The 27660-nt window shown below is 42.7% G+C and overlaps 1 protein-coding gene across 2 annotated transcripts in view; it reads left to right on the plus strand.

Annotated features, from left to right (window-relative positions):
* The window catches only part of mfhas1 (multifunctional ROCO family signaling regulator 1), a 96876-nt gene that overhangs the window by 53779 nt on the left and 15437 nt on the right, over nucleotides 1–27660 (plus strand). The gene's annotated exons all lie outside the window — the stretch shown is intronic.

Here is a 27660-nt window from a genome sequence, read left to right on the forward strand (position 1 = left end):
TGTTCTGTCAGAAGGAGGTTAAAGATGGCTGCTGTTGAGCACTTTCCCAGAAATTTGAGCCCATTCTCAGGCCTATCTAAAAGTTGACCTTCAGGACTGACCTCTGATGGTACTGGTAACTGCTAAAGATCTAATGTGGCTGCTGGAGAAAAGGTTCTCCACTGTCTTATTCAGGAATAGGATTTGTTGCGTTTTGAATGAACTATTTTTTTGTTTAAATCCTGTACGATTTCCTAAGCAAAACACAATCCAGTATGCAATGTATGATTTTGTAACTATAGCACTTACTACTGTATATCATGTATGCAGTATCCATAATTTAAAACACCCATATTTAAAATGAGCAGTTGCTTATATTGGCCAAACAGCAATAACCGTTATCTTTTGGATTAATATCGATTTCAAAGTAGCCAAATATAGCATCTTAAGTGCTTTGATAATTTTGGGTTTACTCACTAGTTCGCAACTCATTAAGGTGCACTGAATATTAATATACAATAACATCACATAGGCTGGATTGTCAAGAAAAATAGGAGTACTTCATCTTAAATCCCAAACATCTCATCACTCATAAAAACAGAAACTGCTGGAAATACTCCGCATCTGTGGAGAGACAACGAGTTAACATTTCAAGTTGATGACCTTTCATCAGAACTGAGAGTACTTTGAGATGTAATAGTTTTTAAGCAAGGCAAGGAAAGGGGTAGCGGGGGGTGGTTGGGTGTAGGGAAAGGAAGATGTGTGATACGGTGCAAGGCAGCAGACAAGGGGGATGATGATGCAAGGCAAAAAAAGGTGTTTAATGGAACAAGTAAAGAAACAAAAGATGTCTCTAGTGGAGGTATAAATGTGAAAAGAAGAATCATCACCAACAGCTGCAATCCAGATACAACAACCCAGAAAGAAGAAAATGGGGGAAGAGGCTATGATCAGAAATAATTGAACTCAATGGTGAGTCCAGAAGGCTGTAAAGTGCCTAATCAAAAGATGAGGTGCTGTTCCTTGAGTATACATTGAGATTCAATGGAACACTGCAAGCGACCGAAGACAGAAAGGTCGGAATGGGAGTGGAACGGAGAATTAAACTGATAGATGTTATGAAAGTACTTCCATTTTTAAAAATGTTTTGAGGACTCTTATTTGAAGATTGTGGAGATGGATTCATTTGGGGCTGAAGAAATTCCATAGATGCTGGACCTTGTTTTTTTCTTAAAAAAAGGTCACTGGAAGGACTTGAGCTTTCTGTTTAAATACATTTACTGGATGTCACTTATCTTAAGCTAAATAAACAACAGGAGCCTTGGTGACTAGGGGGAGCTGTTTATGGGGAAGTGACATGTCAGGATTTATGGTGGTCAAGAGTTAGTTTTGTTTTGAGTCAGTTGGGGTCAGCCAGCTAAGAGAGAAGACACCAGTTCATCCTTTCTCCACCTCTCTGAGAAACCCTGAGAATTCAGTATGATAGCTGAAACCCCTGATGCTGCATTTCTCCTGGAAAGCCTGCCAGACTAAGCCACAACATTGTCTGAAGAGAACTGCTCCAAAAAGATCCCAGTGACTGCCATCTACATGTATTTAGGACGCCAGAATAAAGGGGCAATTGATATCATTCCATATCTTCTCCTTTTCTTTCAAGAATTAACAAGTATTTGGCCTAAGTATTTTTTTGTCTTTTTTTTGGTAAAGAGATCTCTGCAGAGAAAGCTTCTTTATTTTTTCTTACTGTGTGTGTGTCTTAATCTAAAAGGGATCTTTCATATTTCAATCTGTCTGTTAGTGCTTTGCATCTTTACTGATAAGTCTTGTTTTATAATAACTTAATAATTTTGTTTATTAAAGAAATCTGGTTTATTTTTTATTTATTTTTTATTTATTTTTTATTGGTTTTTTTATGGTTGGTGGATTTTATTCTGAAATAGAAATACTGCATATAATTGGCCATATTGGTAACTGGGTAAATGTTTAAATATATGTTGCGACCCATGGGGAAGTGGAACTAGAGGAAGACAGTGCATTCCTCCAGCCTCAGTCGTAACACAGGCCTGAAAGCCCAGGGTCGTGCTTGCGGACTGAACAGAGGTGTTCTGCAAAGTGGTCACCCAATCTGTGTTTGGTCTCTCCAATGTAGAGGAGACTGCATCGTGAGTTGTGAATACAGGATACTAAATAAAAGTAAGTACAAGTAAATCACTGTTTCACCCGGCAGGTGTGTTTGGGGCCTTGAACGGTGAGAAGGGAGGAGGTAAAAGGGGAGGTGTTGCAACTCCTGTGCTTGCATGGGAAGATGCCGTGCGAAGGAGAGGGAGTTTGGGGGTTTATTGAGGAGTGGACCAAAGTGTAGCGGAGGGCATGGTCTCTTCGGAATGGTGAAAGCGGAGGGGAGGGGAAGATGCGTTCGATGGTATCATTTTTATTTTAGATTTCCAGCATCTGCAGTACTTTGCTTGTGTCATCACTCAACCAGGCAATAATCAGCCCTGTAGACTGGCTGGCACTAGCCAGTGTTACCACGTTTGATCAAACTAGAACAGGAGTGTTAGCTGATCAATGTTTCATTTACTCCCTCAATCAGCATTAAAGCAATGGAGCTACATTAATAGGCAAAATGTTTTACATGACTTTTCAGAACATGTGTGAAATACAGAGCCTTCAAGGTTCTGACTACTCTGAGATCAAATATTAACATGGTGCAAGAAGAGGGCCCATAGCTAAATTACTGCATGAGCTAATGAAATTGAAGTGTTTGTTCAATTTAACTGTGTTCACTTTTTGGTCACACAAATCCTGCTACAGAAATGTTTTGTATTATTTTGAATTTTCTTATTGTTATCAATATATTAGTGATTTAATTTCATGGATATTCAATATGGGGTGCTAATATTCACCATAAAGTCTCTCAAACATTATGCCAGGCATCACTGGATAACAAGCAATTTGCATTTGCACTAATGCCCACTGTAAGAGGTGGGAACTGTATATGTGTGTTATATTTTGTACACAAGGCTGTTGTATGTTGTGCAATCCATGGATGTTGTATGTTGTGCACGTGAGTGCCTGTATGCAGCATACCATTTGGTATTTTGTAAACAGCCCCTGTGTGTGGTATTTTTCAAATGCAGCACCTGTTTCCTGTACAACGTGTGATATTTTGTGTACACAGTCCCTGTGCAGTGTATGTGTTTAGTATTTTGTCTGCTCAATCCCTGTATGCAGGATATATGATACACCTTGTTCATTAGATTTTTACCTTGAGTGTTTTATATGTGTGTGTGTACCTGGACAACTGTTGTTGCATTACATGGAGGTAATGACGGTGAGGACAGCATATGATTATGCAGTCCTTCAGCCTGCACTGTTGTCTGAATTTCACTGACTGCAACTCAGCTTACTGCAGACTGGCATAGCCAGTTGAAATGAGAATACTGCCTGGCCTTTAACAATTAACAGTCCAGGTATAAATATTTCTTTTATAAAGTTTTTATTAACAAAATAGGGAAGTTGTACACTGATTTTCATACTGATACACTCGTGGTGTATGTTCTCAGAACTCTCCTTACAGGCGGCGAGAGTGACAGCCTTTCTGTGTAGTAATTCAACATGCTTCAGGTGAAGGATGCTATTGCAGATATTTAGGGGGAATTTGTTTTGGTTGGGTCACTTTTTCTGTACAGCAGAGAACTACTTCACATTCACATCAATCTCCCATAGTATCTTGGTTCCTCTGATTGGAAAACGGTGGTTTGTTCCATGGTGAAGGTCTGTGTGCTTTCAGATGTGCTAAGTGCTGATGTCTTCCTGGATTATTGGGCTTTATTACATGACATTTGCTCTGTATTAATGAGAATGCTAAAGGTATAACGACTGAGATGTGTGTTGCTTTAAGGCTTTGCACTCTTGTTATGCATCATAGGGGAACCAGAGTGCAGAGCCGAGCTCTGCATTTGTTGGATTGACAGGTTAATTATGATTTGGCTGAGACTGTGGAACAGATATGTTGGAGAGGGATAATTGTAACAAATCCGACTATGACTACAAGTGACTGAGAAGTATGACTGAAAAGTGCGACACTTTCCAGAAGTTCAATATCTTCTGCAGCATTGCATGTGGGAATTGACACCAAGTGCAGAGCTTGTGAAGTGGTTTGGACCAGGTGTGCAAGATGCTGCTCTCATCCCATTTTAAAGTCTTCCCTCATGTAAATTTCAATGTAAATGGGCTTTTAGGGATATGGTATGTTACTGGACTAGTAATCCCAAAGGCCTGGATTAATAATCCAGAGCAAGAGAGTTCAGATCGCACCGTGGCAGTTTGAGAATTTGAATTCAAGTTTTAAAAATCTGGAAATAAAAAGCTGGTATCAGTAAAAATGACCGTGAAGCTGTCAGATTGTTATAAAGACCCAGTGCCTTTTAAAGAAGGATACCTGTCCTCCTTATTCCGTCAGATATGTGACTCCAGTCCCCCATGTCAACATGGTTGATTCTAAACAGCTCTTTGAAGTGACCAGGCAAGCCACTCCATTGTAGCGAACTGCTGTAAGAAGGCTGCCCACACCACATTCTTGAGGGCCATTAGCAATGGGCAATAAATACCAGCCTTGCCAGGCCACCCACATCCTACGAATCATGTTCCCCAGCAATTGCGGGTTATTTCTATTTGTGATTTAATATTATGAGTTGCACAGTTTATGTAAAATTTGCTATTTTCTGTAAAACACATCACCCTAAAGCTGCTCACCCTTTTCACTGTTTTTATGAACTTAATGCATCAGAGAGGAGTCCCACTGCGACAGATCACATAACCAAGTTCCTGGCAGCCTGCTCACGTACGTTTACAGTAAAGGCCCATGGAGCTTCCAGAAGATTTTTGCATATTCTGAATTTTCTGGCAGAGTTCCCAGACAGGGCAGGATGTAAGTGGAGTTCATGGTCGCAGTAGTGAAACTCAGCATCACATCTACACTCTCTCTAATCTGGCATCTCAAATGGAACATTCCAGTCAACTGCAAGAACCAGTGCTCTGTAATTCAAACAATCTGTGCCTCTTCCCTCCACTCTTTCAAAAAAAAAATCCTCAAAATCCAGCATTCTTGCTGCAGCTTCTGATCATCTCTCCTAACTATGACCTCATTCTGCTGTGCTTGGGAATTCAGATTAAGCAAGAATCTTCTGGAAGCTCTTGGGCCTATACTGTAAACGAATGTGACAGCTTGCCAGAAACTTGGGTATGTAATTTATGGCTCATCCCTCTATAAGAAATTCTTGAATTGTGCTCCTTCTCTAAAAGAAATTCTTTGAATTATGGCCCTTTTCTCTAAAACACCCATGAAGGATTTTCTGTGTTAAAGGCACTATATTCAGGAGAGCTGTATTATCTACATTTAGTTTTAGCACCAAATGGAAGTTAGATGAGGTGGCAAGCTTACTTTGCTCCAGCTCACTTTTCTGAGCCCATGTGGCCACACCCTGGTGCGGTGATAAGAACAGGAGTAAGTCATAAAGCCGCTCGGACCTGCTCTGCCATTCAATAAGATTCTGCTGATCTTTGACCTCAATTCCACTTTCCTGCCCGATCCCCATATCTCTTTGGTTCCCTTTGAATCCAAAAATCTATGTCACCCTTGAATATACAAAACAACAGAGCATCCACAGCCCTCTGGGTTGAGAATGCCAAGGATTCACAACCCTTTGAGTGAAGAAATTCCTTCTCATCTCAGTCTTAAATGATCATCCCCCCTATTCTGAGACTCTGACTCCTATTTCTAGCCTCTCAGCATCTACCCTGTCACGCCCCCTCAAAATCTTGTGCGTTTCAATAAGATTCCCCCTCTGTGCTCAATCTCTCCTCATAGGACAGCCCTCACATCCCAGAAATCAATCTAGTGAACTTTCACTGCACCACCTCCAAGTCAAGTATATCCTTCTTTAGATAAGGCGACCAAAATTGTGCACGGTATTCCAGGCGTCTATCACCAAAGCCCTGTACAATTGTATTAAGGCGTCTTTATTCTTGTACTCCCAATTCGCTTCAATAAAGGCCAACACACTATTTGCCTTCCTAATTGCTTGCTGTACCTGCACGCTAACTTTGTGTTCCTTGTACGCAGACACCCAAAAACCCTCCCTGTTGCATCTTGTATGCCAGTGTGTAATAAATGAGATGAATTTGGAATTGAACCATTCGATACAGTGGTTATTGAGTTGAGCATGATTGACGAAAGCTGACTTGTCCCATTCACTGTGTTTGAACCAGGCTTGGTGTTACCTTGAGTCGAGTGTGTAGGCTGTGGCCTGTTTCTCCGATGTAGACGAGTCCACAGTCTCATGGTATGCTGTAAATTCCTGGTTTGTTGTGAGATGGTTTCTTGTCTTTGTGGCTGTAAAGGATGGAGTGCAGCTTCTTGGATGACTTATCTCCAAACTACTCCCATCATGCCAATCACAGATAAGGCCACCCTGATCACTTCCTTGTATCACTTTCCACCTACATCCCCACATCCTAATCCTACTTCATTCTGTGTCCATCCCAGGAAAAAACTATACTCCAATTCTTTCACAACTACGCTTTCAAAATCCCAAATATCTAGCTTTTGACCCTCCATTCAACATAACATTTTTGCAGCTGCTGATCTGCTCAACCGCATCTTCACCTCCACCTTTGATGCCCTAGGCTCCATTAAAACCATTACTCTCTCTCTCACCCTGGCCTTTTCCCCTGCTATGACCCTCATCTCCACTCCCTTAAGTCTAAGGGAAGCATACTTGAACGAATATGGTGGACAACTGGTTTAGCCATTCACTGCCAGATCTGGCTGGACCACATAAATCACTGTCGGGTCCTGCTGTCGTCTGCTAAAACTGCTCATTAATCCAGGATCATACTGGAATGCAAAGAGAACCAACTTCTTTTCCCTACTGCAAACCGTCATTTTAAAACCCTCTCCCTGTCTTCTCCACCCTCACCTCCAACAATAAGTGCAAGGAGCTTATGGACATCCTTGTCACTAAAATTGAGACCAGCTGCCTTTCCTGCTTCCCTCCCTTCCACGAGCCCACTGAACCAAACTTCCTCAAAAGTACCCCACCCCATGCTCGAGCTCTGAACTCTCATCTTTCCTTAGCTTCTCTCCTCATGCCCATGAGATTCATTTCCTGCTCCGTTGATCCTATTCACACTAAACTGCTGGCCACCCAGCTTCCCTTCCTGCTTCCCATGTTAGCCGCTATTGTTAACATTTCTCTTTCTTCAGGTATTGTCCCTCTTTCAAATCTGCCATCATAACGCCTCTTTAAAAAAAAAAATGACTGACCCCACTGTCCTTGCAAACTATCACCCCATCTCCAGCCTCCCTTTCTTCTCCAAAGTCCTTGAACGTGTTGTTGCCTCCCAAATCCATGGCCATCTTTCCTGGAACTCCATGTTTGAATCTCTCCAATCAGGTTTCTGCCCCTGCCACAGTACTGAAACGGCTTCTATCAAAATTGCAAATTGCTCCCTATATGACTTTCACAATTGTAAACTAGCCCTCCTCGTCCTTCTCGACTTGTCTGCAGCCTTTGGGATAGTTGATCACACCATCCTCCTCCAACACCTTTCCACTGTCGTTCAGTTGGATGAGACCACATTCACCTGGGTCTATTCTTATCTAATTATAGCCAGTGGCTTCTCTTCCCACCTCCGTTACCTCTGGTATTCCCCCAAGGATCTATCCTGGGTTCCCTACTATTTCTCATCTACATGCTGCCCCTCAGCAATTACAAGAACAGGATTGATGTAGAACTATACAACTCATTCAGCACAATCTCTCTGTGCCTCGTCCCAATTCCCCTGTCCTTCCCTGCACTCTTTCAAGTTCTCTTTCAAATATCTATTTACTTCCTTTTTAAAAAATGATCAAGTTTTCTGCTCCCACCAGTGTTTCTGGTCAGGTGTTACATGTCCGAAAAGCCTTCCGTGCAGAAAACAAAATTCTTCTAACTTCCCTATTCTAACTATGCAGTGTCTCCTTAAATGAAAGAAATATTTCAGAGCTGCAATTTTAACTTTGTGAATATGGACGGATGAATATTAATGGCCGTTGTGATTTAAGATGTTTTCTGAATGCCTTGGTGAGGTTATGGCCTTGTAATCATTTCTGGGTATGTGTGTAATTCACGGATAGACATTGTTTATCCTATAATCAGTCCCTACTGCTTTCAGTATTCTGCAAGCTGTATATGTTTCCTCATTTTTTCATGTTATATTTAAATCTGAAATAACATGCTGGTCTGGCTCTAGCTAGAATATTGTACCCAATATAGGGCATCTTTCTTTAGGAAGCCTATCAAGGTCATAGACAGACTGGAGAAACTTAATATATTTTTGTTAGAACAGAAGGTCAAGTGGTCTGGTAGTGTTCAAAATTCTGAGGGGTTTTGATGAGATACATTAATGAAAAATGCTATCCACTGGTTGGGGAGTCAGGAACGAGGGTGCGTAAGCTTAACAGCATCAAAAGAACAAAGTTAGGATGTTTTTTACACCGAGGGCTGTTAAGATATGGAATGCCTGACCAAAACTAGTGGCGGAAGCAGAATCCATATTGGCTTTTAAAAGGGAAGTGAATCAATATTTGAAAAAGAAGAACTTGAGGATGTGGGGAAAGTGTAGGGGACTGGGATTAAGTGGATAGCCCTTTTAGACAGCCAGCACAGGTTTAATGGGGGGAATGGACTTTCTCTGTGCTGTAAAGATTTATGTAGCTCTTGTCCTTACAATTGTAATACCAAAGGTTTGTTAATGATTCCAACGTAAAGGAAATGACCTCTGCAAGCTCTAGAGAAATTCCGGTTGGGAGGAAAGGTGGTTTGAATGAAAATTTGTAGTAAGTTCAATCAAGAAACCATTTTTAATTATAATATAGCAGAAGACCAAAGCACTTGCTATCGGGAGAAAAGTGACAAAAGGTCGGGAGATTTTACAACACCACAAAAGGATTGAAAAAGGAGTGTTTCTGTTACCCCCCCCCCCCCCTCCCCCACAAATAAAAATAATGTGCTAGTAACCAACAAGTGGAGAAAAATTTAGGAACCTCATGACCTTGGAGAGGCTTCCCTGGCATCATCTTGTGGACCCCATGGGTAACCGACTCCCGTCTGAAAACATGGAATGTATGCATGTGTACAGATGAAGAATTGGGAATGCTGGGAGTGGACTCAAAGCAGGAAACATTTGACATGCAAAGCAGGTTAAATATTTTTTCACCAGAGCAGAAAAGGAAGTAGAGAGCTTCTATATTGGACTGACTAAAAGAGAGAGTAGAGTGCAAGGGGTAAAGGACAAGAGCAGAGATAGCTAGCTCCTAGTACAAAGAGGTAACTCCTTGCATGAAGACACGCTAAGGGAAAATGTCTTCACCAGTAGATGCCAGTTTTCCATTTGGTGGGTAGGGATGTAAAATTGCGCTGAGACCCACCCCATGAGTACCTGTCATTTTTGGATCTTACAGGGTCACTTCTTCTCTTGGAAGCAGCTGTTGAAAATGTGTCTGGTTTAACAAACAAAAGGTGATAATGGTGGAGTGACGTTGTGATTCACCTTTTTGCCATAGCAACCTGGCCACTAATGAGGGGCAGCATGTTACTGGAGTCCAGGATTGCTTGGTTTGGCAGAGACCTATATATTTTTAAAATGCAATCAATCACCGGTAAATAATCTGCACTACTGTACTAGCATTTAGCAACAGTTCGAGCAAAGGCACCTTCCCGATCTGGAAGAGGGAGACCTTTGATGTTGCTGTAGGTTTCAGATTCCCCTCCTCTCTTTCTGCCTCAGGGCCCCCACCCTCCGCCCAAAATATTTAAACTTGGCAACGGTGGGGAATTTCGTCAGTGGATGGCACAACTGTCAGGGCCAGCAAAGCTTCCACAAGGATAGCTGGGAGAGAGACTAGACCAGGCTACTGCTTCCAGAGGTTGGCTGGCTTATATTGTCACAGCAACATGTGAAGCTGCAAAAACTGACCCAGTATGAACAGGACACACCCATTATCCTGTCACACCAGGATGTGGGAAATGTGGTTTGTTTTTCTTAAGTTTAGTGCACAATGCAGGGAAGTGTTGTGGGCTGTGAGTCGCTTTATTTTTCACTCTGATAAACCTTTAAAAAGATGAAAGCTGCGTCTGAGAATGAAGCCATGTCTCACACAGTGATGAGCTAAGCAGCCTGCGTGATTAATTTTTTAACAAGTGGAAGTGAAGCGCATTTTTTTTTTTAAAAAGGAACTGGCCTGTGTCATGTCTGTGATTCAGCAATTTTATTTTGAGTTGATGTCGAATGATTTTTAGAGCTGTTTTGATTTACTTCAAAAATCAAAGTGTTTGATTTCTTCATTTAACAGCACTCTCTCTTTGATATAAAGAAGTACTTGTTCATGCTGATATGTAATATTTGTCCAATGGGCACAGATGGAGAGTGTTAATATCTTCCCAAATAATAACCATTGCAGTGATATAAAAGCAAAATACTGCGGAGAGAGAACCATTGCAGTTTTGACATAGAAAACACCAAATTACCAGGGATAAGAGCTTGGTTGCAACTAGGAAGAGAGTCAGTTGTTTTTCACTCAGGTTGAGGGGTGACTTGTTGGAGGCCTTCGAAATCATGAAAGGTTTTGATGAGGTAAACCATGGCCAGTTGTTTCCATTGCTCGCTGAGATGGTAATGAGAAGGAAGAAGTTTAAGATAATCAGAAATAAAAATTAAAGGGGAGGTTAGATAATGTTTCTTTATACACAGGGTGGATAGACTGGAATTTTCTGCCACAGACTGTTGCTGAAGCAGTCAATAATTACTTCTTTTAAAAAGGAATTGGGTGGCTTGAAAAAGAATAATATTAAACTGGACTGGGAATGGACAGGAGAGTGGGATTAGACTGTGTGGAATATTACAGGGTATTGTGAGTGTGGAGGAGACTGGAATTACACTAGGTGGATATTAAAGGGTAAGGGGAGTGAGGAGTAGAAGAAGAAGAACATTACAGCGCAGTACAGACCCTTCGGCCCTCGATGTTGCGCCGATCATCTGACCTACACTATTCCATTTTCATCCATATGTCTATCCAATGACCACTTAAATGCCCTTAAAGTTGGCGAGTCTACTACTGTTGCAGGCAGGGCGTTCCACGCCCCTACTACTCTCTGCGTAAAGAAACTACCTCTGACATCTGTCCTATATCTTTCACCCCTCAACTTAAAGCTATGTCCCCTCGTGTTTGCCATCATCATCCGAAGAAAAAGTCTCTCACTATCCACCCTATCTAACCCTCTGATTATCTTGTATGTCTCTATTAAGTCACCTCTCCTCCTCCTTCTCTCTAACGAAAACAACCCCAAGTCCCTCAGCCTTTCCTCGTAAGACCTTCCTTCCATACCAGGCAACATCCTAGTAAATCTCCTCTGCACCCTTTCCAAAGCTTCCACATCCTTCCTATAATGCGGTGACCAGAACTGCACGCAATACTCAAGGTGCGGCCTCACCAGAGTTTTGTACAGCTGCATCATGACCTCGTGGCTCCGAAACTCGATCCCCCTACTAATAAAAGCTAACACACCATATGCCTTCTTAACAGCCCTATTAACCTGGGTAGCCACTTTCAGGGATTTATGTACCTGGACACCAAGATCTCTCTGCTCATCTACACTACCAAGAATCTTCCCATTAGCCCAGTACTCTGCATTGCTGTTACTCCTTCCAAAGTGAATCACCTCACACTTCTCCGCATTAAACTCCATTTGCCATCTCTCAGCCCAGCTCTGCAGCCTATCTATGTCCCTCTGTACCCTACAACACCCTTCGACACTATCCACAACTCCACCGACCTTCGTGTCATCCGCAAATTTACTAACCCACCCTTCTACACCCTCATCCAGGTCATTTATAAAAATGACAAACAGCAGTGGCCCCAAAACAGAACCTTGCGGTACACCACTAAACTCCAGGATGAACATTTGCCATCAACCACCACCCTCTGTCTTCTTTCAGCTAGCCAATTTCTGATCCAAAGCTCTAAATCACCTTCAACCCCATACTTCCGTATTTTCTGCAATAGCCTACCGTGGGGAACCTTATCAAACGCCTTACTGAAATCCATATACACCACATCCACGGCTTTACCCTCATCCACCTGTTTGGTCACCTTCTCGAAAAACTCAATAAGGTTTGTGAGGCACGACCTACCTTTCACAAAACCGTGCTGACTATCGCAAATGAACTTATTCTTTTCAAGATGATTATAAATCCTATCTCTTATAACCCTTTCCAACATTTTACCCACAACCGAAGTAAGGCTCACAGGTCTATAATTACCAGGGCTGTCTCTACTCCCCTTCTTGAACAAGGGGACAACATTTGCTATCCTCCAGTCCTCCGGCACTACTCCTGTCGACAATGACGACATAAAGATCAACAACAACGGCTCTGCAATCTCCTCCCTGGCTTCCCAGAGAATCCTAGGATAAATCCCATCTGGCCCAGGGGACTTATCTATTTTCACTCTTTCCAAAATTGCTAACACCTCCTCCTTGTGAATCTCAATCCCATCTAGCCTAGTAGGCTGTATCTCATTAATCTCCTCGGCAACATTTTCTTTCTCTACTGTAAATACTGACGAAAAATATTCATTTAACGCTTCCCCTATCTCCTCTGATTCCGCACACAACGTCCCACTACTATCCTTGATTGGCCCTGTTCTAACTCTTATCATTCTTTTATTCCTGATATACCTATAGAAAGCCTTAGGGTTTTCTTTGATCCTATCCGCCAATGACTTCTCGTGTCCTCTCCTTGCTCTTCTTAGCCCTCCCTTTAGATCCTTCCTGGCTAGCTTGTAACTCTCAAGCGCCCTAACTGAGCCTTCACGTCTCATCCTAACATAAGCCGCCCTCTTCCTCTTGACAAGCGCTTCAACTTCTTGAGTAAACCGCGGCTCCCTCGCTCGACAACTTCCTCCCTGCCTGACAGGTACATACTTATCAAGGACATGCATTAGCTGCTCCTTGAATATGCTCCACATTTCGTTTGTGCCCATCCCCTGCAGTTTCCTTCCCCATCCTACACATCCTAAATCTTGCCTAATCGCGTCATAATTTCCTTTCCCCCAGCTATAATTCTTGCCCTGCGGTATATACCTGTCCCTGCCCATCGCTAAGGTAAACCTAACTGAATTGTGATCACTATCGCCAAAGTGCTCACCTACATCTAAATCGAACACCTGGCCGGGTTCATTACCCAGTACCAAATCCAATGTGGCATCGCCCCTGGTTGGCCTGTCCACATACTGTGTCAGAAAACCCTCCTGCACACACTGGACAAAAACAGACCCATCTAAAGTACTCGAACTATAGTATTTCCAGTCAATATTTGGAAAGTTAAAGTCCCCCATAACCACTACCCTGTTACTCTCGCTCCTGTCGAGAATCATCTTCGCTATCCTTTCCTCTACATCTCTGGAACTATTCGGAGGTCTATAGAAAACTCCCAACAGGGTGACCTCTCCTCTCCTGTTTCTAACCTCGGCCCATACTACCTCAGTAGACGAGTCCTCAAACGTCCTTTCTGCCGCTGTAATACTTTCCTTGATTAACAATGCCACACCCCCCCTCTTTTACCCTCTTCTCTGTTCTTACTGAAACATCTAAATCCCGGAACCTGCAACATCCATTCCTGCTCCTGCTCTACCCATGTCTCTGAAATGGCCACAACATCAGGATCCCAGGTACCAACCCATGCTGCAAGCTCACCCATCTTTTTCCGGATGCTCCTGGCGTTGAAGTAGACACACTTTAAACCAAGTTCTTGCTTGCCAGTGCCCTCTTGCGTCCCTGTAACCTTATCCCCTACCTCACTACTCTCAACAGCCTGTACACTGGAACTACAATTTAGGTTCCCATTCCCCTGCTGATTTAGTTTAAACCCCCCCGAAGAGCACTAACAAATCTCCCCCCCAGGATATTGGTACCCCTCTGGTTCAGGTGAAGACCATCCTGCTTGTAGAGGTCCCACCTACCCCAGAAAGAGCCCCAATTATCCCGGAAACCAAAACCCTCCCTCCTACACCATCCCTGCAGCCACGTGTTCAACTCCTCTCTCTCCCTATTCCTCTCTTCGCTAGCACGTGGCACGGGCAACAACCCAGAGATAACAACTCTGGTTGTTCTCGCTCTAAGCTTCCACCCTAGCTCCCTGAATTTCTGCCTTAAATCCCCATCTCTCTTCCTACCTATGTCGTTGGTGCCTATGTGGACCACGACTTGGGGGTGCTCCCCCTCCCCCTTAAGGATCCCAAAAACACGATCAGAGACATCACGTACCCTGGCACCTGGGAGGCAACACACCAACCGTGAGTCTCTCTCGTTCCCACAGAACCTCCTATCTGTTCCCCTAACTATGGAGTCCCCAATGACTAATGCTCTGCTCCTCTTCCCTTTTCCCTTCTGAGCAACAGGGACAGACTCTGTGCCAGAGACCTGCACCCCATTGCTTACCCCTGGTAAGTCGTCCCCCCCAACAGTATCCAAAACGGTATACCTGTTGTTGAGGGAAACGGCCACAGGGGATCCCTGCACTGCCTGCTGGTTCCCTTTCCTTCCCCTGACGGTAACCCATCTACCTACTTCTTTTACCTGAGGTGTGACTGCCTCCCTATAACTCCTGTCAATAATCCCCTCCGCCTCCCGAATGATCCGAAGTTCATCCAGCTCCAGCTCCAGTTCCCTAACGCGGTCTGCGAGGAGCTGGAGTTGGGTGCGCTTCCCGCAGATGCAGTCAGCAGGGACACTCTTGGCGACCCCTACCTCCCACATTCTGCAGGAGGAACATACAACTGCCTTTACCTCCATTCCCACTATTCTAGATTCCCAACAAATCTACTGAAAAACCAAACGAAAAAAAAAGTCAAAACTTGTTCGCTTAGCAATCCGACGGACTGAACTTTTTAAATAAAAAGCTTACCTTATCAACACACCAGAGTCCTTTTTTTTTGGTTAGAGGAGGAGGGTGGGTGGGAGACACTACACGTGTAGTGTCTCGGGTACTGCCACTGCCCAAATAAATAGTTTTCCCTTACCCAGCAGTCCCCTGGTCCTCCGAAACAAAAGGGGATTAACTTGTAACTTACTGAAATTGACCGCTCAGCTGTAAGTCCGCTCCGCACCTCGTTCTGTCAAGCTGCTCTGAAATTGACCGCTCAGCTGTAAGTCCGCTCCGCACCTCGTTCTGTCAAGTAGAGTGGGATTAGACTAGGTAGTCCTGCTCAGGAGCTAAATTGAAAAGCAGGACCTAAAAGGTAACAATCTCACGACTATTACCTAACTCATGTCCAAATTGGTATGGGGACAGACAGATTAGCAAAGTCTACACGTGCCTATGGGAGTGGTGTGGGAAAGATGGGTTCCATTTCATGGGACTCTGGCACCAGTACTGGGACAGAAAGGAACTGTACCATTGGGACGGGCTGCACCTGAACCAGGCTGGAACCAAGATCCTAGCCCAAAAGATAACTCTGGCTGTAAATAAGACTTTAATAACATGTGGGGAGGGAACTACTAGAAATTACAGAAATCTAACAATATAAGTATTAGGAAAATAGAGTGAAGGATAAACTGAAGGAACAAGGATAGCACTAATGGCTAAAGATCTGATGATGTCATAGAGCACAAAGGTAAAATAACTACTAACACAAAAAGAGGAATAAACTGTACAGCCTTGTACATAGTATTCAAAACAAAATGGAAGAATTGCAGAATAATTTGTAAAAAGGATCTGGATATAGTAGGAATGACTAGAACATAGCTATTTAGAGAACAGGATTGGCAACTGAACATTGCTTTATATAGCACGTTTAGCAAGGGCTAAAGATAACTGGGACTAAAGATAACATCATGGTGGTAGAAAAAGAGGATGTATCTAACAGTAAAGTAGATACAGAATCCATAAGGATTGAGTTACTCTAGACCACCAAACAGTGGAAGGGAAATGGAGAAAGAAATATGTAGGCAAATCGAGGCAAATAGCAGGCATAGAATAATAATCGTGGGAGATTTCAATGACCTCCAAATAAATTTGCAGGACGTAGTAAAGAAAAGAGAATAGGGAAATCAAGTTTTTACAGTGTTTTAGGACTTCTTTCTCACTCAGTTTATAAGAAGTCCAACAGGAAAAAAAACGCTGCTGGATCTTGTAATGGGTAATGAATCAGAACCGATAAAAGTAAGAGCAGGAGGGCATCTTAGTAAAAGTGATCACTGTATGGTAAGGTTCACAATTAGGAACAAGAGTGACATAAGTAGGATAAAAGCTAAGGTAATAGATTACAAAAAAGCAATTTATGAGGAAATGAGGCCGGAACTAAAGTAAGTAAGTTGGGAGAAAATCCAGAAAACCAAAGAGATAGAAAAACAGTGGGAAAGTTTTAAAAAGGTATTCAATAGAGTTTAAGAGAAATATATTCCACTAAAAGCCAAAAAACAAGCAAGCTGGGACATCTTGGTTGAATATAGAACTAAAGGGAAAATTGAATCGAAAGGAAAAAGGCATATCAAAAATACTTGGAGTTGGTTTTTGTTCCCAGCCCAAATTTGGGTTCCATGGCCGGGAGCGGGAGGGGACGGACAATCGAAGTCGCAGCGGCCGCCACGGAACCCTACGCTGGGATTATCGGGCCCGATCTTTCTGGCAGCGGGGAAGCTCCGTAGCAGCCCCTCCGCCACTCTGCGATGGCACCCGACTTACCATATTTAAATGACATATTTACATGAATTAAAATATACACGACAGCGATCTTACCTTCAGTTCCCAATCCTCAGCATGACGAGAGGCACTCAGACGCCTTCACTTTCCCATCCAGGGAAAGCTGGTGCCACTGAGGTGGGGAAAGGATGATCTCTGCACTTTGATGGGTTGTGGGGGGGGGGGGGGGATGTGGGGAGGATGAACTCTGCACTTGGGTCGGGAGGGGTAGGGATGAACTTTGCACCCTGATGGGTATGGGGCGGGGGGTGGGGGGGGAGGGTGAACTCTGCACTCTGTTGGGGGGTGGGGGAAGGGGTGAACTCTGCACTTTGATGGGAAGGGTGAACTCTGCACTTGGGTCGGGAGGGGTAGGGATGAACTTGGCACCCTGATGGGTATGGGGCGGGGGGAGAGGGTGAACTCTTCACTTTGATGGGTGTTGGGGGGTGGGGGCGGGGAAGGGTCAAACTCTGTTATGGTGTACTGTTTGCAGGGCTGGCAGCCTTTTACAAATAACACCTGCTCCTTCAACAGGTGACACAGTGAACGGCGTCGCGAGGCTGCCCCCACCATGTGATTGGGGGGGTGGGGTGGGGGGGGCGGCCGCCGTGAATATACAAAATGGCCACCCGCCGTGTAATCTCATCGGCATGTGTCCCATGGAGGACAGCTGCCATGGTCTGCACTTGCGAGCACTCCCGACAGCAGGAATACAAAATCCAGCCCTTGGGTACTAAAAGAAGATGATCAAAATGGAATACAGAGAAGCTGAAAAAACCCAACAGGAAAGCAAAGAGAAATTACAAAATCAAATTATCGAGGAATATAAAAATAAACAAAATGTTCTATGGACATAAATAACAAAAGGAAATGAAAGTAGGGAAATGGCCGCTAAAGGATAAGCAAGATAAACTCTCAGGTAATGGTAGAGAGAGAAATGGCAGCAGTATTGAATAACTGCTTTGCCTCCCTTTTTGCTAAAGAAGATAGCAAAATGGACACTTCATTTGAGAATGATCTTTAAAAAAATACAGTTGGGATAGAAAGGGAGAAGAGAATTCACAAATTAGCAAAGCTGAAAGAGACAAATCCCCAGGTTTGGAAGGTTTGTGCCCAAGCATACTCAGGAAACTAGGGAGGAGATAGCAGAGGCACTAGTTTATTTTTTTTTATATAGATATATTAAAAATGTTCCATCAAAGAGGGGGTAGTGCCAGAGGACTGGCAGACAGCCAAACTGTATATAAAAAAGAAGATAGAACAAAAGCTGGGAACTATATACAAGTCAGCTTAACATCAGTGAGAGGAAATACACTGGAATCTATAATAGAAGAGTATCTAGACAGAAAATATAATTAAAAATAGTCTGCGTGGATTACAGAAGGCTAAGTCATGCTTAGCTAAGCTGATAGAATTCTTTGAAAGGTAATGGAAAGAACAGACAAGGATAATGCAGTCGATGTCACTTACTTTGATTTTTAAAAAGCCTTTGATAAGATACCACAGAGCAGGTCCATTTTTTTTATTCATTCATGGGATGTGGGCGTCACTGGCTAGTCCAACATTTATTGTCCATCCCTAATTGCCCTTGAGAAGGTGGTGGTGAGCTGCCTTCTTGAACCGCTGCAGTCCTTGAGGTGTAGGTACTCCCAATGCTGTTAGGAAGGGAGTTCCAGGCTTTTGACCCAGCGACATGATAAAGGATAAGGCATGTGGAGTCAGGGAGCAAATAGCTGAATGGATAGAAAATTGACTAAAAAAAGAAAGGAGAGAGAAGAGGTAAAGCAGTTATACAGATTGGAGGAAAGCAGAACGTGGTATTCCACAAGAACCAGTGCTGGGACCATTCATTCATAATGTACATTAATGATCTGGACTTAGGAACAAGTAACTGAATATCAAGATGTGCAGATGATACCAAGCTGGGAGGTATAGCTAACACTGAGGAAGGATACAACATAATACAAGAAGACATTGGAAAAATTGCAGACTGGGTAATTAAGTGAGAAATTATGCACAGTTCTGGGCTCCATACTATAAACAGGACATGGAAGCACTGGGAAAAATACAAAAAAGACTCTCAAGGGTGGTACTAGAACTCCGAGATTACAACAATAGAGAAAGATTGAACGGGTTGAAGATTTTTTTCTTTAGAAAAGAGCAGACTTAGAAGAGATCTGATAGAGGTCTGTAAAATTATGAATGTTTTGGACAGGGTAGGTGTGGAGTGATTGTTTCCACTTATGGGAGAATCCAAAACTAGGGGTCATAAATACAAGGTAGTTACTAATAACTCCAATAGGGAAATAAGGAGAAATGTCTTTACTCAGAGTGGTTAGAATGTGGAACTCACTATCACAGGAAGTGGTTGAGACAAATTGCTTAGATGCTTTCAAAACAAAACTAGACAAGTACATGAGAGAAGAGGGAATAACAAGATATGCTGAAAGGCTGAGATGAGGTAGATGGAATGGGAGGAGACTCGAGTGGAGTATAAACACCAGAGTGGAGTGGTTGGGCTGAATGGCCTGTTTCTGTGCTATATATTCTTTGTAATATAGAAGGAGGATATGGGAGTGAGGAGGCAACTGAATGACTCGTGCTGAAAAATACCAATCCAAACTTGATGGGCTGAATGGCCTGTTGCTGTCTGGAGCATTCTATGATTCTGCTGGAGAACCAAACAGAATTGTGGGGTTTGGCATGTTAAAGGTTAAAATCGGTAGTTTAAAAATCTTCTAGTTCTTTTAAGAGAACAGTTACCTGAGAGGTCTCAGAAGCAGGCCCTGTTTGACAGGTGACAGTAAACAGAGATTCAAGCAGAAACAAAGGCAGAAGGAATTCACCCACCCAGTTTAATGGACGCTAACTGCACTGCATTATCTGAACACTGGTGAGGAGCAAAGTCACCTGGGAAGGAGGTTCCTGTTGTCCAGCTTGTTATAAAAGTATAAAGAGGTGTAGAGAGTCTTGTCCACTTAAAGAAGAATTTGCATTTAAAAGTGTTTTTACGGCCAAATAAGTACTTCTGTAGTGTAGTTACTGTTGTAATGTAGGGAAACATGGCGGCCAATTTGCACACAGCAAGGCCCCAGAAACAGCAATGAAATAAGGACCTGCTCTTAGTAACATTGGTTGAGGGACGCCTCGAAAACACTCCTGCTCCTCATAAATAGTACCAATGGATTTTTTACATTCACTAGAGAGTGCAGACTGGTTTAACATCTCATGCGAAAGATGACACCTCTAACAGTGCAGCATTCCCCTAGTACTGTATTGAAGTGTCAACCTGGATTATGTGCTCGAATTTCTGGAGTGAGACTTGAACCCACTCAGCTGTGGTTGGCACCATGGACTGAGTTCATTTGATGGACTGTCACCTGACTGACCGCACTCTGAAGCCTGTGTAAGGTCAGGCAGTGCAAACTGACTCATAGCTCAAGGCAACAAGTATGTTCAGGTACCAGGAAGGACTATCGATTCAATAATGAAGTTTGACGTCGGCCATTGCTAAGCAACCAGCAGAGTTGCTTCAGGTATGTCATAAGTAGCCTCCAACCAGGGGTGTAGCTCTCTTGTGATTGTTGATTAACCTCATCTGTCTGTGGCTGCACTTCAAATCATGATGGGCTGCATATTTCAGACTGAGGCTTGAGGGCCAGGAAACCAAACCTTCCGGCTCGGAAATTTGTATACTGCAACATAGTTACCCCACAGGGTTAGCTGGCATTGGAGTGGCCCTCAGGTTGGTTTGAAGTGGTGGCGCATTCCTGTTTGCAGTGTTGATGCTCTGGGCTGCTACCCGTCGAGGCCAAAGTGAGCATGAGATTTTACTCAAGGGTCTCTATGGTGCTTGAAAAAACTGTTGTGTTTTCTTGCAAGTCGATTCTGCAAGGAAACCAAAAGGTGCTCCATCTACACTTCCTCTTTTAAGACTTGACCTTGCCACCTGTCCTTAGCTGTTTTTTTCAAAATTGGGAGTATGTTTTGGTTCCGTTTTAATTTCAGATAAACCTTAACCCAAAACTCAAGATTATATGAACACAAAGACTAAATGTTGGAGCTTCTCCACTGCCAGAGGGAGACATTGGACACAAGGCCACAAGCTTTTTTGCATCCTCATTATTTTTAAAATTAATTGTGATAGTTGTTTAATTATATTCACTGGCTGTTTGCTGGGAGTCACTGGATGGTCAGATGCCGTAGGGTTTTCTATTATTTATGGCAGTGCGCCTCTTTCTTGGCTATCGGGACGTCTGCTGTCTATTTCTGTAGGGAGCCATTAATGGTTTTATTGGATAAGTGCCTGCAGGAGCTATGATCCTTTGGGGTTGTGGCCCCCTGCACATTACACTCCCATCCATAAAGATGCATTGTTAAGCTTCCAAAGCTTGTATGAAACAGAATAGGGATAAAAAATTTGGCGAAAGGACCAAAGGTGACATGAAGAAAACCTTTTTTACGCAGTGAGTGGTTACAATCTGGAATGCACTGCGTGAAAAGATGATGGATGCAGATTCAGTCTTGGCTTTCAAAAGGAAATTGGATAAGTACCTGAAAGGAAAAAAAATTGCAGGGCTACGAGGAAAGGGTGAGGAAGTGGGACTAGCTAATTTGCTCTTACAGACAGCCAGCACAGGCTTGATGGGCTGAATGGTCATCTTCTGTTCTGTAACCATTCTATGATTCTATAATGGGAATGTTCCCTGAGTTACAGGATGTGATAAGTGGTGTTCCTCAGGGATTTGTTCTGGGCCTCAGCTTTTTATTGTATGTAACTAATGACTTGGATGAAGGAATATAGAGTCGTATATCCAACTTTGCAGATGACTTTAAGTTAGGAGGTACATTAAGTTGTGTAGACAGGAGCAGGAAGTTACAAAGGGACATTGATAGTTTTGCCCATTCACTTAATCTATGGCAGCTGGAGTTTAATGTGGGGAAGTGTGAGGTTATTCACTTTGGATCCAAGAAAGACAAATCAGAATATTTTCTTAATCATGAGACACTAGGAGCTGTAAAGGAGCAAAGGACTGTAAGTGTCCATATATGCAAATTACTAAAAGCTAGTGCACAAATGGAAAAAGTAATCAAAAGACTAATGGAATGTTAACATTTATTTTAAGGGGGCTAAAATAGTGAGGAAGTTATGTTTTGGTTGGTCAGATTTGTGTTGATACGGGTACAGAGGCAGATGTATCAGATTGATGTCAGGACTTCAAGGTTAAATTATGAAGACAGGTTGCATAAACTTGACTTTTAATTCCTTGAGTTTAGAAGATTGAGGGATGATCTGATTGAGGTGCTTAAATTAATAAAAGGATTCAATAGGGTAGATACAGAGAAACAATCTCCTCTGATGGGGAGGAGGTTCAGAACAAGGGGAAATAATTTTAAAATTAAAGCTGGAATTGAACTCTTTTGTCAATGTTTGGACCAAGGCTGTATTCAGGTCTGGAGCCAAGTAGTCCTGGCATAACCCAAACTGAGCATCAATGAGCAGGTTATTGCCAAGTAAGTACCACTTGATAGCACTGTCAATCACACGTTCCATCACTTTGCTGACGATTGAGAGTAGACTGATGGGCAGGAGATTGGATTTATCCTGACCTTTATGGACAGGACATACCTGGGCAGTTTTCCACATTGTTGAGTAATGCCAGTGTTGTAGCTGTGCTGGAACATGCTGGAACAGCTTGGCTAGAGTTGAGGCTAGTTTTTGAGCATAAGTCTTCAGTACTTTGCTGGGGTGTTGTCGGGACCCATATCCTGTTATATCCAGTGCCTTCAGCCCTTTCTTAATATCATTTGTGAAGGTGGGAATCTCAGGAGGAGGCTGAAGAAGGCTGCAAATGCCTCAGCTTTATCTTTTGCACTGACGTGCTGGGCTCCCCAATCTTCGAGAATGGGGATGTTCATGGAGCCTCCTCCCACCGTTAGTTGTTTAATTGTCCACCACCATTCACGACTGGATATGGCAGGACTGCAGAGCCTTGAATTAGTCTGTTGGTTATGGGATAGCCTACCTCTATGTATAGCATGCTGCTTCCACTGTTTAGCATGCATGTTGTCCTGTGCTGTAGCTTCACCAGGTTGCCATCTCATTTTTAGGTATCTCTGGTGCTGTTGATCAGGGATACAGAGAAAAACCTGTTGCTCCTACAACACGATAAAAAGGCCATTTTGCCCATCATGCCCAGAGTTTGTCCAGAGAGGGAGACTGCTTCACATTGGTGCAAGGATTCCAAGTGTTCAAGTTTATTTATAGAATGAAAAACTTGCATTTATACAGTGCCTTTCATGACCTCAGGGTGTTCTGAAGTGCTTCACAGTCAACTAATTATTTTTCAAGTGTAGTCACTGTTGTAATACAGCCTGTTTGAGCACAGCAAGGTCACACAAACAGCAATTAGATAAATGGCCAGACAATCTGTTTTTGTGGTGTTGGTTTAATAATATATTGACCAGGATACCAGGAACAACTCCCCTGCTGGTCCTCAAATATTGCAGTGGGATCTTTTACGTTCAGCTAGGAGAGCAGGTGGGGGCCTTCCAAGCTTATCAGGTTTGAAGGTAGGAGTAAGTGTACTAGCTCACACCAAGTCCCATTCACGAATCTCCCCTGTGCTCACTGCCTTACTTTGCCTCCTAGTCTGGCAACACCTTGAATTTAAATTCTAATCTAGTGTTCAAATTACTCCTGGGCCTCACCTCTCCCTTCTCTGTGACCTCCTCCCAATTCTCCGAGATCTTTACATTCCTCCAATTCTTGTGTGCATCCACAATTTCCTTCACCGTTGGTTATCTATTCCCTAAGCATTGGAATTTCCCTCACCCTTAACTTGGTGATTGTTGTTGTGAAAACAAAGATTGATTGTAACTGAATTTTTTAGGCTCTGTTGATCAATATAGTTGGCATTTTATTGGATTGTGGATCACTGAATTTGGCAACAAGAAAACAATAAAAACCACACCAGTTCCTTAGAATATGGCAGACCATACACACAGCAATCAGACTGAGCAAGCCCCAGCTTGCCCCAGCATTTCATTCCAGCTAATCCAGCTTGTTAATGAACAGAAGATCAAAAGACTTCAGGACAGCTTCTAATTTGGCTCTCGGGCTTACTGGAGTCTAGAGTTTAAAGCTCAAATTCAGATGTGTAACTAAGAATCTAGCAAGCTCCTGAACTTTCTATAGAGCACTGGTGAGCAGGTCATCGACATTGCAGTACTTCTGCGGCAATGCACTGAAGTATCAGTCTAGATTACACACTGAGGTTTCTGAAAGTAGGGTTTGAACCACAACTTCCTGCCTCACAAATGGATGCTACCATTGAGCCATTGACCACGTCCAAGTCCTATATTTCCATTGCACATAATCGGGCAAAACTTATCTCTGTTGTAATCCTTGTAATGAAGTCCAGGTATATAGAGACATCAAAAAATATAAACTGGCACCAAAGTGCTTCCTTTAGCTCAGTAGTAATTCCATATAAATCATGGAGTGTGATTGGAGAGCACCATCTTGCATTAATTTGCACTGAAAGATGTCAATAGTGATGGGGAGTTAGAGTAATGGCCTGTCAACCATTGTCAGTGCATTCCTTAAGATGTATGTAATTATGGTAACACATGGTGTCATTGATCATGAGATCCATACTCCCATTCTAATGAAATCTGTTTGGAAGAGTTGGCTGTCACAATTTTAAAGATGAGGGACATGAGTTTGCTTCAGTGTGTAAAATGCCTCTTGCAGCAAGACTAATGCCCAGAGCTGATCTGCTGTGGTCCCCTGTTGCAGCATACTATGAGCTATATTTCATGCAGAGCTTTTGCAGTAAGTTTTCTGTTATCTTGCATTGTGGGGATACAATGTGGGATGGGATACTAGGGATAATTTTGCAAGGGTCCACTTCTAGCTGGGAACACAGATGGAGGTGGTGCTGTCACACTATGGAGTTAGGGTTACCAACTCTGGTTGCGTATATTCCTGGAGATTTCATCACATGACCTCCCATCTTAAACTACCTCGCCCCCACACTCTCTCTATTCTCCATCCTCCAGGTGCATAGCCGTCCCATGCTAATTGGAAAGGGAAAAATCTCTTTGTTATTTAATTGGATTAATCTTGATCTTTTCCCCTATGAACAATAGTTGTATAACTAATAAATGAAACAGTTCAAATAAAATGAAAGAATACACAATTTTGTTTAAGGCCCCTGTGATTTTTCTCCTGGGTTGCTTGCAGCATTGTCCTGAAGATTAATCTCCAGGACAATGCTGGAGGTTTCACAAGCCATATAGGGTCGATTCTGTGACCAGCACAGTTGTAGAGAGCATTACTGGGAGCCAGTCACCTAAACGCCAATCTGACTGGGGACTGATGGGTGGTTTGAGGGGACCCATCTTTTAACTTAACAGATCTTTTCTTTTATGTAATCAAATTGTACAGATCATGAAGGAATTATTAAATGTGCCTAGGTTGTATTACCTCAGCAAAAAGGTGTGAAGTATTGTAAGATTACCAATTCATTTTGACACCAATCCTTAAATGTATTTGCAGAGTGTAGTAAGTCCTTTCACACAGGAAAGAGATACCAACTTGAGAATAGCTTGAAGTTCCATGTCCTTTGCAATTAGGAGTTTGAGTTTCAATGGTTGACTCTTAATGAGTTGCTGTGCTGAAACTACCTTTGATCTTCTCTCTGGGTGTCCAGGAGTTCTTACTGTGGGGACCCACCTCATACAACTTGAAAGGCAGCTACACTATTTCCTGTCATTGATTTGGTTAGTGGAACTCCTGAAAATGTCCCTCGTGCTGATCAACACAGAATTAAAGTAGAGATTTTCTTTTCTGTAGTGCATTTGAAATAATTTGCCACATATAATCATTGTAAATGGGAAACTTGCATTGTATCACAAGGGTCTTCCACTCACAGAACAAACCAATAGTTGCCAAGGCCTCGTTTTGGAGCATCCCATTCCTAGCGGCTGCTGGATTGTAATTTTGAATTGTAGTAGTCAATTTGGATTTGCCAGCTTTGTTCATCATACACAACAGAATTTAAGTACATTTCTGGGTGAACTTTGTCCCCTTTGTTCCAGAAGTGAGCAAGAAGATATTTGAACTCTATCCCGTTAGGTCTGGAAGTGATCTTGTAGCTCTTCTTTGAACTCTGTCCATTAACCTTTTAAGCTTTTAGGAATATTCCGGGAGGAGAAACTAGTGGGAATCGTAAATATAAGCACAAATAATGGGGCTTTGTAAGCCAGAGGTCAGATCTCACAGGCTGCTGTAATTCAGATACCCAGTTATGATGAAGCACACTGGCCCTGGAAATAAGCTAAAGCTCAATATTTACTCTAATGATCAAGTATCTTCTGTGTATAGCACAATGACCCTTTTTGTATGAAAGTATTACACAATAACTAGTTTTTTGGCCTACATTTACTATGTTGAATGTCCACATTTTGCACTTTGATAGTTGAAGTATGCTTGCTTAATAGCTAGTTAATAAAATCCTGACCTTTATTGACATAACAGTCCCATCACTTCGAAGTAATTCATGGAATGTGAAATTCTTTGCTTCTGGGACACATAATGAACAAGACATTTTCATAACTCTAGTTGGTGTAATAAATGTACTGGTAAATGTGGGTAGCAGGCTGAAGCAACAGGTGCCAGCTGTGGCTCAGTGGTAGCACTCTCAGCTCTGAGTCCGAAGGTTGTGGGTTCCATCTCCACTCCAGAGACTTGAGCTCATAATCTAGGCTGACATTTCAGTGCAGTACTGAAGGAGTGCTGCATAGTTGAAGGTGTCATCTTTTGGGTGAAACATTAAACCAAGTGTACCCTCCCAGATGAACAGAAAAGTTCCCACAGTGCTACTCAAAGAAGAGCTGGGAACTTTGCCCAGTGTCCAGGGCAATATTTATCCCTCGCCCAGCATCTAAAACAGATGATCTGGTCACTATCACTTTTGCTGTTTGTGGGATCTTGTGCACAAATTGACTATGATGTTTCCTATATTACAATAGTGACCTGAAGTTGCAAATGGCTCTATAGAAATGCAATAACTAAAGAATTAGTTTGAGTGATGTTGGTTAAACGATAAATATTACTCATGACATCAGAAGAAATCCCCTGCTTCTTCTTTGAATATTTCCCTTCAATCTTTTGCATCCACCTGAGAAGGCAGACTGGTTCTCGGTTTAACGACTCATGAGAAAGACGCACCACTGACAGTCCAGTACTCCCTCAATTCTGAACTGAGGTGTCAGTCTGAATTATATACTGAAAACTCTGGTGTTCCTGTTCGCAACACCGTTCAGTTGCCACGTCCAGGTTTAGCGTTTGTTTGATTATTTGCATTCTGGTTCCTTTAACCAATTGCACAATAGTGGCTTTGGAAAAATGTCAGAATTAGATGCTGCATCTCAACCAGTCAGAACTTGTCCAGTCTGTACGTGCAAAGAAGCATTTCTGTTGACCCTAATCAGTGTTGATAAATCAGATGTGTTTAAAGCTTCCATGCACTGAATCCCATAGTTTCTGGCTCTCTGGTTATAGATGTGGAGATATGACATGCTCTCTGGAACATGCCTGTCATTAAAGGGAAATGTACTTTTAAAACTTATTACCATTGTGAATGAGCTGTGGTTTGTGATGTGCCTTACCTTATGGTGAAAGCACATGGGCCAGAAGGAAGTATTCATTATTCCTCCCCCCAAATAAATGTCCTGATAGAATATTTCTAACAGCCATTTGGAGAAATTCCACATTGAGTAATTGCATGCAGCCTGCACAAGAGCCTGCTCCATTACCACGTGTTGTGGGTATGTCAGTGATTTCTGTCATTGCTCGGACCAGGTATCAGTCTTCTGCTCCTTGAT

The sequence above is a fragment of the Heterodontus francisci genome, chromosome 4, assembly GCF_036365525.1.
Source record: "Heterodontus francisci isolate sHetFra1 chromosome 4, sHetFra1.hap1, whole genome shotgun sequence".
Lineage (NCBI taxonomy): Eukaryota > Metazoa > Chordata > Chondrichthyes > Heterodontiformes > Heterodontidae > Heterodontus > Heterodontus francisci.